The sequence below is a fragment of the Schistocerca piceifrons genome, chromosome 2 (assembly GCF_021461385.2).
Source record: "Schistocerca piceifrons isolate TAMUIC-IGC-003096 chromosome 2, iqSchPice1.1, whole genome shotgun sequence".
Taxonomy (NCBI): Eukaryota; Metazoa; Arthropoda; class Insecta; order Orthoptera; family Acrididae; genus Schistocerca; species Schistocerca piceifrons.
In genome coordinates this window covers 1,124,941,471-1,124,955,743 of record NC_060139.1, presented here as the reverse complement: position 1 = coordinate 1,124,955,743, position 14,273 = coordinate 1,124,941,471, and the positions used below count along the sequence as shown (strand labels likewise).

At 41.5% G+C, this 14,273-nt stretch overlaps 1 pseudogene; it reads right to left on the bottom strand.

Annotated features, from left to right (window-relative positions):
- Positions 1–9,335, bottom strand: part of LOC124776183 — a 68,397-nt pseudogene extending 59,062 nt beyond the window's left edge.
- Between the last annotated feature and the right edge of the window lie 4,938 nt (positions 9,336–14,273).

The window sequence follows — 14,273 nt, the reverse complement described above, 5'->3', positions numbered from 1 at the left end:
ATACGTTTATTCTTTAAATCAATTCTTAGCAATAACATAATAGTATAAATTGCAGAATCAATATAGCCAATTTTAATGTAATGACTGCAATACAAATACAAAATAACAGCGATAAGTTATAACAAATGAGAGAGAGAGAGAGAGAGAGAGAGAGAGAGAGAGAGAGAGAGAGAGAGAGAGAGAGGCATTTAGACAATGTTTCATTACAGTGTGAAACTTATTAGAATTAAAATGAAGCCATAGTGAATTATTACATTCCAAAAACAATAATTATTGTGTTCTTTCACCCCAAAATAATACTATCATTAGGTAATATATACTTTTAATTTCAGAAATTTTTACAACAGCTCTGGACTTCACTGCCTCAATGAATTTATTACATGTGTCAATGAATGAAGGTTGATAACACTGCTCTAGTCATTCAATTGTTCGTCATGTGATATTCACAATGTTCTTAATAACTTCTTATGTAAAGTTCCATCATCAAAAAGATAATCTACGTAAGTTTTAAAAGTCGCGAATCTTTAAACAACAACTTGAAAATGGGTATATCAGTATTTTGTATACTTTCTAGCATTGCTAGATTTACTTTTAAATTTTAAAGTATATGAGCAGATTGAGCGACTTTCCATCCAGAAAATTTGCTGTTGGCAAGGCCTCACTACAAAGATAAATGGTCTTTCCGGAACAAATTCAAAAAAAATTCATAAATACCAGCATTGTAAGTGATACAAACAGGTATTAAGCAACGGGCATAAATATCGTTCTGCTTGACGAGAAAAAAAAGTAGGTAGATGAAAGAGTAAATTGGGTGCAAGGATTGAACACAAAACTCACCCAAATTGCAAAGGTATTAAAAAAAAAAAAAAAAAAAAAAAAAAAAAAAAAAAACACAAGAGGGTCACTGCTCAAGAATTGAGAACTGCCCCCCCCCCCCCCACCTTTCTTTTACAGGCTTGCTTTCACTTTTCAGATGAGACCATGTCCCGCATATGTGAAGAAAATAGCCAATATGTAAAGAGAATTACAGATAAAGAGTTTTCTAGAATGAGATTTTCACTCTGCAGCATAGTGTGCACTGATATGAAACTTCCTGGCAGATTAAAACTGTGTTCTGGACCAAGACTCAAACTTGGTGATCGTAACCCCAGACCTGTGTTGCCGTTTTGGGAGGTAGATCTCGTATCTGGAAAGAGGAGATGACAGTTAGGGTACAATGGGCGAGCAGCTGCCATCAATTTTTGATGGTGCAGAACCCACAATAGTGGAACTGCTGCCTAGTCCAAAGGCACCTGTTACCAGTCTTACCCCACAATAGTGTATCGAATCCAGACGTAATGTCGAAGCTGATAAAAAGTCATATGAGAGATTCCTGTAATCTAGGTGTGACTGCACCAATGCTGCATACAGCCATATCAAAGTAGAGTGGACCACACCGCGGTCGGTGTCGCTGAGGCATAGAAGAGCATTCAGGTGCGACCTACATGTCTGCTTTAGTTGACAAAGATGGGGAAGCCATGTCAACTAGGCATCAAAGACCGGTCCTAAAAAACACAATGACAGAAATGCATAACGTAGGTCATGGCAGCCAAAAAATGGATGCTATGAGTGAAAGCCCAGGATTGTGCTTGGTGTATTGCTCCCTGCATTCTGCCTCCAGCAATAGCCGTCGTGGACGAACAAAAAAGATGGGGACACCATATGTCATGCAGCTGCCGCCAGATCATTGATAGCCACAAAAAGGAGAGCGACACTCAAAACAGAACCTTGTGCAAGCCCATTCTCCTGCAGGGGGGGATGCTACAGGAGGCACCAACCTGTACCCAAAAAGTGTGACATGGAAGAAAGTTCTGGATAAAAATCAGGAGTGGGCCATGGAGGCCCCACTCCTTTAAGGTGGCAAGGACGTTATGGCACCATGTGGTATCATAAGATATATACGCAGATCAATGAAAACTGCAACAAGGAACTGATGCTGAGCAAAAGCTGTTCAGATAGCACACTTCAAGTGGACTAAATTATCTTCAGTAGAGCGCCCTTGGCGAAAAGCACCCTGGATCGAAGCCAAAGATCCGGGGATTCAAGGACACAATACAGCCTTCGACTAACCATATGTTCAAGTAACTTGCAGGACACTGAGTAAACAATCTGGACGACAGCTGTCCGTTTGAAGAGGCAATTTATCTGATTTCAAAATTGGAATAACGGCATTTTCTCGCTACTGGGAAGAGAATTCTGCATTGCACCAGGGATGGTTAAAGAAAGGCCAGGTACATTGACAGAAAAATTTGCAACACCAAAAAATAATTAATGTAGAGTAATGAAATACCAGGAATATATTTGTTGAGACAATGTATGTAAAGTGATTAATGTTGCAAGATCAGAGATCAATGTGAGTGTGAGATAAGCCACTGCAAATGTAAATGTAAATGCTGGTACGCTGTTGTACACGTGTCATGTGTCAGTTTGTGGGATGGAGTTCCATGCCTGTTGCACTTGGTTGGCCAATATAAGGACAGTTAATGATGTTTGTGGATGGGTTGAAGCTGTCATCAGATGATGTCCAATATGTGCTCGATTGGAGGTAGAGCTGGTTATCGAGCAAGCCAAAGCAATATGTTGACACACTATAGCATGTTGGCTTACAACAGCAGTATGTGAGCAAGTGTTATCCTGTAGGAAAACACCTCCTGGAATGCTGTTTGTGAATGGCAGCACAACAGGTCAAATAACCAGACAGACATACAAATTTGCAGTCAGCGTTCATGGGATTCAGACAGACAGACAGACAGACTCGGTCTTTTAAAAATGTCTGAAGGAAACAGGGTAGGTGGCCACGGAAGCCCCACATGTGAAGAGTATGGAGGGTACTAGCTCTCTAGCAGGTGTCATAGGCCTTCTCCAAATCGAAAAACACAGCAACAGTCTGGGATTTCTGCAGAAAACCATTCTTGACATGGGTGGGCAAAATAATGAGACGGTCAACTGCAGAATGCCGTGTTGAAAGCCACACTGTGCATCCATCAAAAATTGTGAGACTCGAGCCACCATATCATCCGGGCATGAATCATATGTCCCATCACCTTGCGAACACACTGGTAAGAGAGATGGAGTGGTAGCTAGAAGGAAGTGTGTGTGTGTGTGTGTGTGTGTGTGTGTGTGTGTGTGTGTGTGTTTTTGTGTGTGTGTGTGTGTGTGTGTGTGTGTGTGTGTGTGTGTGTGGGTGTCAGAGAGAGAGAGAGAGAGAGAGAGAGAGAGAGAGAGAGAGAGAGCTAATTTCGGCAAGAGCTGGATTTCCATCAATAAACTGAGTTGAAGTCTACTGTTGTGGTCTTCATCCAACTACTGCTTTGGTGCATCTCACCAGCCTATTCCAGCCTTTGTAAGCCTCTTCATCTCTGCATAGTATTTCAACCTAAATCCACTTAGAATGGTGAACCACCATTCAGAGAATAACTTTTTAACAACACAGTTTGACTTCTGTAAAGGCTTCTATACTGAGAATCCAACATAATATCTCACAAATTCATTTCCAGTAGAATTAAATAGTGGAAATTATTCCCTCTGTCGTCTTGCCAAAGCCTTTGACTGTTTAGATTAAAAAATTCTGTGAGGGGGAGCTAAAATAGTATGGCATTAAAAGTCTTCCCCTTGCATGGATTGAGTTGTACTTTAACTACAGAAAATGGAAGGTCACATTAACAAATGATAAGACAGGAATAAGATTAAACTCAAAAAGGGAGAACATAAAATATGGTGTGGCACACAGTGTTTGCTGCCAAGTCCACAAAAATGATTTACTTGGGGCACTGGAGGGCTTTGGAAAAACTCTAATGTTTTGCAGTGTCACAAACTTATTGATGCAAGATCTAAACTCATCCATACCAGAAACATCCAGGAGAATAACAGAACAGGCTTGTACTGATCCACAGGTACCAGCTTAATGCCTAAAAACTTGTATTGTGCAGTTCTAAAGAAATAAAAGTGACTTACAGATACGAATATCAAAAGCAGGGATAAATGGGCAGTTAGGCTCCCGTGTTCTAAGTTCCTGGGTATGCAGATACCACTCACGTGTGAGACCAGCATGTGAGTCAGCTAACCAAGAAGCTCAGTTCCGCCCATTTTGTGCTTAGAAATCTCTTACTGTATCAAACTGGACAAAGGATTGCTAACACACTTTCACTCAGTTTACTCATATGGCATAATCTTCTGAGGTACTTCAGCTATGCAGAAAAAAATATTTATTCTACATGTTGAAAAAGCTTCTTCAGGGACCCATGGATTCTCACACTTACATGCCTATAGAAGTTATATTCCCTAATGGTATTTGTGATTAATAACAAGAGTTAGTTTAAGATGAACTCAGCAATTCAGAACTGCAATACTAGAAGCAAAAATAATTTCCATATATAAAAACCTAAAATCAGGGTTGCCACAAGTTTCTCCAAGTGAAATTCCCTGATATTTCTCTGATTCCACAGACACGTTTTAGAATTTTTCCCCGACAAATTTTGAGGTCTCAAGGGGAGGTAAAGACATAAGTCGACAAAAGAATGTAAGGGCTTTGTATTTCTCCCCCATTTTGTTTTAGGGCGCAAAAACACCTAGGGTCATATGTGTCCATGCCAAAACTGTGAAACACAAAGATGAAGAGAGGAGTTAAAAATGATTACATGTCAACGTTTAATGACAGAAGAGAGGACAGCTACAAACAGGGACGTGGAGAAAGGTCTATGAAGTACGCAATAGGGAAATGGAGGCCCAGAACTAAAAATTAAATGGCCTTCACCATATTGCTACAACTGATAAAAAGTAAAACACGGTCGACAGCCCACGCATTGTTCACTAAAACGGCCAATAACTCAGATGGCAAACCCAAACGGGAATGTAAACGGTAAAAAAAAAAAGGGCATCCCCTCAGGAAACGGCAGACAGTTAAAAGTTGGGTGCAATGTGCACAAAGTGGTAGGGGAGCACCACTTAACAAATGGTGATGACTAAAAAGGCAGTGCCCAATATGCAACCTAGTTAAAATGACCTCCTCACCACAGGAGGACTGAGAGGTGGTTGTCCAATCCACTGGGAGAGGCTTAATAACCCAGAGCTTATTCCTATGAATGGAGGACCAGTGGCGATGCCAAAGTGACATCACCTCCTGACAGAAAGCAACAAGAGATCATCAGAGGGAATGCAAGAATTATTGGGCTGAAGTACGAGGAATGCAGCTTTGGCAGCAGTATCAGCAACCTCTTGGACCGATATGACCTGGAACCCACATAAACATCACAGTGGCTCCATAAAAAGTGAGCAAGTGGAAGCTCTCCTGGAACCGGTGCACTAAGGGATGGACAGTCTACAGTGCACAGAGGCTTTGAAGGGTGCCAAGAGAGTCTGAGCAGTGACACAGTTGAAAAGAGTATGTCACCAGATGTACTCCATGATCTGATACAGGGTGAAGAGCTCTGCTGTAAATACTGAGCAATGTGCTGGAAGTCAGTACCAAAAAATGTTGGTTGACGTTGAAGGCACACCCGACACCATGGTCAGTCCAAGAGCCACCAGTGTACACAAAGATACTATTGCAAAATTCCATGCATAGGTCATGAAACTGAAGGCAATAGACTGAGCCTGGTGCAGTGCCTTTAGAAAGTGAATGAAGGTCAAGGTGAAGATGGGCTGCCGCACAAAGCCAAGATTGTGAAGGGTTCACAGCCATCGAAAAAGCTGCAGGGAGCATGAAGTGGGAGGACCAAGATAGTTTTGTATAAAGCGGGAGCCTCAGGAATTTTGTAGTGTCAATGAATGGAAGAGCAACAGGCCCAAGATGTAAAAATGGTGGGAGAAACCAGCTGTGCTGCCAGAAATTCATACAAATGTTTTTGTCAGTAGAAAAACGAAAGCCACTGTTGATGCTCCGTGAGTAAAGACGACCGACACATTGCTGAAGACACCACTCAATGAGACAGGTTCATGGAGAGCAGCAGTAGATAGCAAAATTGTCAACAAAAAGAGAGCTGGAGATGCCCGGCAGGAGACAGGCCATAGTAGGGATAATGGCGACAGCAAAGACGACGACACTCAGGATAGAACCCTGAGGTACACCATTTTCCTGGATAAAAGTGTCCGAGGAGGCAGACCCCATACGTACTTCGAAAACTCGTCTTTTAAAAATTCCTCAAGGAGATGGGGCAGTTGGCCCCATGTGTAGAGAGTACAAATGATACTAGTCCTCCAACAAATGTTGTAGGCTTTCTCCAAATTGAAAAACACAGCCAGTCTGGGATTTCCACAGAAAACCATTCATGACATGGGTAAACAAAGTGGGTGATAGCCAGAAGGAAGTTGTTTGTCCTTACCGGGCTTAGGTGTGGGTATGACAGTGGCTTCACGACAGTGGCAGGAAAACATGCCCTCTGCCCAGGTCCGGTTGTACGTATTAAGCAAAAAGTGCTTGCCCACAAGAGAAATGTGCTGCAACATTTGAAAGCTAACAGTGTCTGGTCCAGGGCAGAGGATTGAGATGAAGTGAGAGCGTGACCTAGCTTCCTCATAGTGAAGGCAGCACAGTAACACTCACGATTCTAAGAAATCCAGCTCTTGCCGAAATTAGCTCTCTCTCTCTCTCTCTCTATCTCTCTCTCTCTCTCTGACAACCACACACACACACACACACACACACACACACAAAAACACACACACACACACGCACACACACACACACACACACATACACACACACACACACACACACACTCTTCCTTCTAGCTACCACTCCATCTCTCTTACCAGTGTGTTCGTAAGGTGATGGGACATATGATTCATGCCCAGTTGATATGGTGGCTCGAGTCTCACAATTTTTGATGGATGCACAGTGTGGCTTTCAACACGGCATTCTGCAGTTGACCGTCTCATTATTTTGCCCACCCATGTCAAGAATGGTTTTCTGCAGAAATCCCAGACTGTCGCCATGTTTTTCTATTTGGAGAAGGCCTATGACACCTGATAGAGAGCTAGTACCCTCCATACTCTTCACATGTGGGGCTTCCGTGGCCACCTACCCTGTTTCCTTCAGACATTTTTAAAAGACCGAGTTTTCGAGGTGCATGGAGGGTCTGCCTTGTCGGACACCTTTATCCAGGAAAATGGTGTGTCTCAGGGTTCCATTCTGAGTGTCATTCTCTTTGCTATCGCCATTAACCCTATAATGGCCTGTCTCCCACTGGGCATCTCCGGCTCCCTTTTTTTGATGATTTTGCCTTCTATTGCAGTTCTCTATGAACCTGTCTCACTTAGTGGCATCTTCAGCAATGTCTTGATTGTCTTTACTCCTGGAGCATCGACAATGGCTTTCGCTTTTCCACTGACAAAACTGTCTGTCTGAATCCCACGAACGCTGACTGCAAATTTGTATGTCCGTATGGTTATTTGACCTGTTGTGCTGCCATTCACAAACAGCATTCCAGGAGGTGTTTTCCTACAGGATAACACTTGCTCACATACTGCTGTTGTAAGCCAACATGCTATAGTGTGTCAACATATTGCCTTGGCTTGCTCGATAACCAGCTCTACCTCCAATCGAGCACATATTGGACATCATCTGATGACAGCTTCAACCCATCCACAAACATCATTAACTGTCCTTATATTGGCCAACTAAGTGCAACAGGCATGGAACTCCATCCCACAAACTGACACATGACACGTGTACAACAGCGTACCAGCATTTACATTTACATTTGCAGTGGCTTATCTCACACTCACATTGATCTCTGATCTTGCAACATTAATCACTTTACATACGTTGTCTCAACAAATATATTCCTGGTATTTCATTACTCTACATTAATTATTTTTTGGTGTTGCAAATTTTTCTGTCAATGTACCTGGCCTTTCTTTAACCATCCCTGGTGCAATGCAGAATTCTCTTCCCAGTAGCGAGAAAATGCCGTTATTCCAATTTTGAAATCAGATAAATTGCCTCTTCAAATGGACAGCTGTCGTCCAGATTGTTTACTCAGTGTCCTGCAAGTTACTTGAACATATGGTTAGTCGAAGGCTGTATTGTGTCCTTGAATCCCCGGATCTTTGGCTTCGATCCAGGGTGCTTTTCGCCAAGGGCGCTCTACTGAAGATAATTTAGTCCACTTGAAGTGTGCTATCTGAACAGCTTTTGCTCAGCATCAGTTCCTTGTTGCAGTTTTCATTGATCTGCGTATATATCTTATGATACCACATGGTGCCATAACGTCCTTGCCACCTTAAAGGAGTGGGGCCTCCATGGCCAACTCCTGATTTTTATCCAGAACTTTCTTCCATGTCACACTTTTTGGGTACAGGTTGGTGCCTCCTGTAGCATCCTCCCCTGCAGGAGAAGGGGCTTGCACAAGGTTCTGTTTTGAGTGTCGCTCTCCTTTTTGTGGCTGTCAGTGATCTGGCGGCAGCTGCATGACATATGGTGTCCCCATCTTTTTTGTTCGTCCGCGACGGCTATTGCTGGAGGCAGAATGCAGGGAGCAATACACCAAGCACAATCCTGGGCTTTCACTCATAGCATCCATTTTTTGGCTGCCATGACCTACATTATGCATTTCTGTCATTGTGTTTTTTAGGACCGGTCTTTGATGCCTAGTTGACATGGCTTCCCCATCTTTGTCAACTAAAGCAGACATGTAGGTCGCACCTGAATGCTCTTCTATGCCTCAGCGACACCGACCGCGGTATGGTCCACTCTACTTTGATATGGCTGTATGCAGCATTGGTGCAGTCACACCTAGATTACAGGAATCTCTCATATGACTTTTTATCAGCTTCGACATTACGTCTGGATTCGATACACTATTGTGGGGTAAGACTGGTAACAGGTGCCTTTGGACTAGGCAGCAGTTCCACTATTGTGGGTTCTGCACCATCAAAAATTGATGGCAGCTGCTCGCCCATTGTACCCTAACTGTCATCTCCTCTTTCCAGATACGAGATCTACCTCCCAAAACGGCAACACAAGTCTGGGGTTATGATCACCAAGTTTGAGTCTTGGTCCAGCACACAGTTTTAATCTGCCAGGAAGTTTCATATCAGTGCACACTATGCTGCAGAGTGAAAATCTCATTCTAGAAAACTTTTTATCTGTAATTCTCTTTACATATTGGCTATTTTCTTCACATATGGGGGACATGATCTCAACTGAAAAGTGAACACCCAATTTACTCTTTCATCTACCTAGTTTTCTTCTCGTCAAGCAGAACGATATTTATGCCCGTTGCTTAATACCTGTTTGTATCACTTACAATGCTGGTATTTATGTATTTTTTAGCATTTGACTCCGGAAAGACCATTTTTCTTCGTAGTGAGGTCTTGCCAACAGCAAATTTTCTGGATGGAAAGTCGCTCAATCTGCTCATATACTTTAAAATTTAAAAGTAAATCTAGCAATGCTAGAATCTACAAAATACTGATATACCCATTTTCAGGTTGTTGTTTAAAGATTTGTGAGTTTTAAAACTTACGTAGATTATCTTTTTGATGATAGAACTTTACATAAGAAGTTATTAAGAACATAGCGAATATCACATGACGAACAATTGAATGACTGAAGCAGTGTTATCAACCCTCATTCATTGACACATGTAATAAATTCGTCGAAGCAGTGAAGTTCAGAGCTGTTGTAAAAATTTCTGAAATTAAAAGTATATATTACCTAATGAAAGTATTATTTTGGGGTGAAAGAACACAATAATTATTATTTTTGGAATGTAATAATTCACTATGGCTTCATTTTAATTCTAATAAGTTTCACACTGTAATGAAACATTGTCTAAATGCCTCTCTCTCTCTCTCTCTCTCTCTCTCTCTATCTCTCTCTCTCTCTCTCTCTCTCTCTCTCTCTCTCTCTCTCTCTCTCTCTCATTTGTTATAACTTACCGTTGTTATTTTGTATTTGTATTGCAGTCATTACATTAAAATTGGCTATATTGATTCTGCAATTTATACTATTATGTTATTGCTAAGAACTGATTTAAAGAATAAACGTATATATTTATTTGTAAGATATTGTAAATTTATACCACTGGAACTCTTTCAAAATATTTGATTGCTTAATACTGCCAATAAATACAATGACTTTCTTTCTTCTGTTTATAATTGTAATAGATGTTGGACACTTTGACTCCAAGTATGTTATACAGAAACGCAGTGATTTTTTACAAAAGGCAAAACTATGTGTTCGAAGAATTGTGGAGAGGAGGGTACGTGATGTATTTTAAGTAGGTTATAAAGAGTAACTATAACAACATAAACAATAAATTATTGATAAAATTATTTAATTGAATAGATAAAAAATTTACTCACCAAGCGGCAGCAGAACATACACATAAAAGACTGTAGTGATTGGCAAGCTTTCGGAGCCTGTGGCTCCTCCAGACAGAAGCGTTGAAGGGGAAGGAAGAAGGGTAAAGGAAAAGGCCTGGAGAGTTCCAGGAAAAGGTGTAGATTTTGGGAAAGTCACCCAGAACTGCGGATCAGGCGAAAAATAGAAACGACACATGTCATATACCAGCTATTATGTAAACACTGTTCAGCTTTCTACATCTGCATGACTACCACCAAATTATCAGTTAGGATAAATGGGCATAGGCATAGTGTATATACTGGAAACTCGCAATATCCTGTTGCAGAGCATGCTCTACAACATGGCATACGTGACCTCGGCACTTGTCTCACCACACATGAAACCTGGATTCTTCCGCCAGACACCAGTTTCTCAGAACTCCGCAGGTGGGAACTAGCACTACAACGTGTCCATGGTTCTCCCCACCCACCTTGCCTTAATTTACGTTAATTTCTCCTGTCTCAGCTTTTCTTCACTGTAATTACTCTTTGCTTCACTCCGTTTTAGCTTTCTACATCTTTCATTGTCTTTTCCATCTATTTTCACTGCCCCCTCCCACAGCTGTTGCATACAATACACTTAGCTTCTCACTCTTATTAACTCATGTACAGTTTTAGTAGTAATCTCTGTCTTGCATATTACCCTGTCTTCCACCTTTAAGCTCTCAGGTTTCCGAATCTTGCCGGATGCAGTCCCCAACAATTAGTCTTTCCTTCTCATCCTGTACGGTAAGTCACCCATGACCCACGGTTGTGGGTAACTTTCTCAAAATCTACCCCTTTTCTTAGACCTCTCCAGTCCTTTTCCTTCACCCTTCTTGCTTCCCCTGCAACCCTTCAGCCTGAAGAAGGAGTCACTGGCTCCAAACGCTTGCCTATCACAACAGTCTTTTATGTGTGTGTTCTGCCACTGCTTGGTGAGTAGATTTTTTATCTATCCAATTAAATAATTTTATAAAGAGTATCTGTGTGTGATGTTTTTATTGGTATACAACTTGTTATAAACAAAACTTATTTTTACCATTTAATATGTTTCCAGATATTTACCAGTGGTAAAGATGAAATTGCGTTGATTGTACTTGGTTCTGACAAGACACAGAATCCACTTGATTACCCAAATGTGAGTGTGGAATTTCCTCTTGCACTCCCTACATGGCAGATGATATCCTTTGTGGAGAAATCTTTACATGAAAGTGAAATAAAAACAGATTGGATAGATGGTGTTGTTGTTGGCATGCAAGTCTTGAAAGATGAGCTAGAGTAAGTATTTAAAGCTGTCTGTTTCTTGACATTCCTGGAACATGTTCCAGAATGTGTGTTACACAAATCACAGTGACATAGTTGTGACTTTATAAACTTGAATCAATATGTTTTTGTAATGAAAAAGAAACAGAAGGCACAATACCTGCAGAAATAGGAAATTTTTTTGTGTGATTTTGCAGTATGAATGTTTTTTACAGTTTTTCAGCTCAATAATTAAGGAGGTATTGACACAAGGCTTTGCCAAAAATCCATCTGTCACCTACAATTCCAGCCCTGTCACTGGCATTCCCTACCCCACAATATGACTGGGCCACCATGAAAGCAGCCACATCATTGTCAAATTCACTGAAACTACTGCATAGCAATTTACTTGAGTATGGCTGCTGTTGTGGTCTTCAGTTTGGTTTAAGCACTGCGTCAATACCTTCTCTTCATAGCACTTGGAGGTCGCGATCTGCGACTGTTTTTACAAATGGCAAGAGAACTTTTCCTCTAGTTGCTTGTTTTTCAGTGAAAGATGCAAATATTTTAGAATGTAGTGCCTTATGTATATCTGTTAGAATAGCCACAAGGTCTGAAAGTTATTTTCAAATGATTGAGCTCTTCTACAGAGTATTGAAATTCACAGATTCTTCCAACCTGGTCCACCAATGTCTTACATACTCCTCTTCCTCCATGGATTGTTTCCAGCATTTGGAGATGAAACATTAGGCAGCAAAACGTGCCTTATAACCAAAATCTAATGAACATATAATTAAATTAACCAAAGATGTAATGTTGCACTCTCAGGTAAGACTGATCTTGAATGCAAAGCCAAAGTGGAAATTAAATGTACGCTGCAACATTCATCTCACTTTTTGTTATTGAAATTATTCACAGCGCCATAGGTAGAACTGAGTTTATGTGTTTTATAGAGTCAGATACACGCTGTGGCACAGGGTGCTGTCCATTATTCTCCTGACTATGATGTGCAGGAATGGTAGTCTTCCTTCTTCTTTGGTCTCCATAGTGAATTTGATTTTGTGGCGTGTGGAGTTCAGATGTACAAAGAAGTCAAGAAGTTTGTCTCTTCCATGAGGCCAGATGATAAGTGAGTTATCCGCATAACAGAAGAAGAAGAAGAAGAAGAAGAAGAAGATGGATTTCCATTTAGATGACATCAGGGCCTCTTCCTCGAAGTGCACCGTAAACATATTCACAATCTCTGGTCAGAGTGGGCTGCCTATTGTGACTTCATCTGTTTGCGGGAGGGGGATGTGCCACGAGTCAGTGAAGTGGGAAAGTTGACCAAGTAATATGCGTGACGTGTCATACCTCGACCGATATTGAGAACAGAATAAAAAATTCAGAGGCATTACTTTTCAGCACTCTCATGCATATTCTGTATGCAAGAAAAGCTTATGAAGCAGGTTTCTCATTCAGAAATTCTATTTCAGTGTTGGTTGTTTACACGAAGACCGTGTTAAGCATAATGGAAGAAGGAGAAATGTTTATAAGCATTCCAGATTTGGCAGTGGCAGGCTCATGGTCTGCTGAGACTCTGGTTTATTGTTTCACTATATTGCTGCTTGCATTGCTCAGAATCTCATTTTGTGCGAACATAAAATTGGTAGGTTCAGGAGGGCCATGCTAAATGCCTTGCAGGGCCTCAGTAGTGCCACCAAACTAGCACCTGAGAGGGCAGACAAGTGTTCACTCATGCAGTGAAGTTGTGTACATTTAGTCAGGAAGTGGGCTTGTATACAGTGAGACAAGTATCCACACAGACAATGTGATGGCATCTGGAGCAGCACAGACTGTCAAGCCCTTAATGCAGCTCTAGAGAGAGGTGAACTGACAGCGGTGCAACTGACAACAATGCCAGACACAGGAATGGCACTGTGTCATCGTATCAGATGAGTCTCGGTTCTGCAACATCGTCACAATTGATGTACTCGTGTGTGGAGGCTCTGATGCCAACAGACCTGGCCAGATTGTACCTGTCATTCTCATGCGGGTCCAGCATGTGATGTGATGGTATGGGGTGCAACTGGATACATGTCAGAACCTCTGGTTCACATAGCCAGTAATTTGGACAGCAGCCATTGCATTTGTGTTTTGTTAAGGCCTATCGCTGTGCCCTATTCTCAAGGGATCCGTGATGTTATCTTTTAACAAGATAATGCAAGACTACACATCACCTGAGCTGTACTGAGCTACCTCGATACAGAGAGTGTTCCACTGTTGCTGTATCCAGCATTTTCTTCAAATCTGTCACCTGTGTAGAACGTCTGTTCACTGGATGCCAAGAGATGGCTATGCCACCAGTCGCCAACCACCAGTCGCCAGCCACTACAGTTGATGAACTCTGACATATGACATACAGTTGAGTAGCATGAAATGATGTACCCATGGCTGTAATCCAACCTCGATTTGATATCCAGTGTGATGAGAGCTGTTCTGCTGTTCCAGTTTCAATACTGAAATTCATATATTATTTTTATGCTATCCTAACCAGATTGGACTGTGGTGTCATACAGCATAAAATATCTTACAACATGTTGAATCAGTGATGAGAAGTGTAGAACAGCCAGCAGGGGAAAGATGTTGGCAATGAGACAGCTTTTATGTAGAACAGCAGTACA